Here is a 1,128-nt window from a genome sequence, read left to right on the forward strand (position 1 = left end):
AGGTTGAGTTTACTGCTAAAACAGAACAAAATAAAAATGCTGTTAATTCAAGTAAAACTTAGGGGTAACCCTTCTACTCACAATTTTAAATAAACATGATGATATTGTAACTACTCTTTGGAAAAATCCCAAATTAGCTACTTGATTTGGAGCTAAATATTAAACACAGTAAAACGAACTATTTTATGAATAGGTGAATTAGTCTCACGCCTGGGGAAAAATACCCAAACTAAGATATAAAACTGCTATTGAAAGAGAGTAAAAGATTCCTACCTTTAAACCAACTGCTTTAAGATCTGTAACAACACTGTATGGAAAAAGTAAGAAGAGAAAATGGAAAACAAAGTTAGAGAACAAGTTTTGTAAAGACAGAGACATTAAGATTAAAGACAAAGAAAAAGCATTTCACTAACAAAAGTAATAGAAATAAGAACGTGATGAGTTGTGAAATATTACAGAAAAATGAGGGGACAGCCTGACAGATGCAGAGTATAAAGCAGTATTAGTAGCAGTGTAAGAAACAAGCAATTTACAGTTGTATGAGCCCCTAATAAAATGTTTTAAAAAAAAAAAAAGTTCACCCAGCAAAAAAAATAATAATAATAATAATTGAAGCACTGCTAAAAATAAAAACCAGAAGTAGAAAAAAATCGAACCCAAATAAAAGGAATGGAGTTATCCCAAAAAAAAAAAAAAAGAAACAAGCAATGAGTCAAATTCTTGTTAATAGAGGGGGAAATTTAAGTTGTGCTTAAATATGAGCAAGTAAATCCACTGACCTCTTATTAACAAATCCAAATCATATAAAATGTCTATCTTTCAAGTTGCTAGTCTGAATTATCAGGGTCTGAAGTTTCGATTTTTTTAAAAACCGGTGTTTGGATTTTATAGAAATAAAAGGAATCATTCGAACTTGCACTGACCACCCCAAACTGCTCAGCAAAAATACAGTGAAGACAAACAAAACAAATAAAAACACCCAATTTCAGACATGAAAATCTTCCGAGGAAGAAAAAGCTTTTATGTGACCTCCTCCCTGGGAGACAGACAACCGAAAAGTGGGTGAAGGGAGACGTCGGACAGGGCAAGATATGACAAAATAACAATTTATAAATTATCAAGGGCTCA

At 32.1% G+C, this 1,128-nt stretch overlaps 1 protein-coding gene across 3 annotated transcripts in view; it reads right to left on the reverse strand.

The window, feature by feature from the left end:
• PTBP3 (polypyrimidine tract binding protein 3) overlaps window positions 1-307 on the reverse strand; it is an 80,005-nt gene extending 79,698 nt beyond the window's left edge. For all 3 annotated transcript variants that reach the window (XM_004710948.4, XM_045296566.1, XM_004710947.4), the window contains exon 1: window positions 274-307. The gene's annotated coding sequence lies outside the window, so the exon portion shown is untranslated. The remainder of the gene's footprint in view (window positions 1-273) is intronic.
• Between the last annotated feature and the right edge of the window lie 821 nt (window positions 308-1,128).

Source organism: Echinops telfairi, unplaced genomic scaffold, assembly GCF_000313985.2.
Source record: "Echinops telfairi isolate 266 unplaced genomic scaffold, ASM31398v2 ScPeMD7_7410;HRSCAF=8448, whole genome shotgun sequence".
NCBI lineage: Eukaryota > Metazoa > Chordata > Mammalia > Afrosoricida > Tenrecidae > Echinops > Echinops telfairi.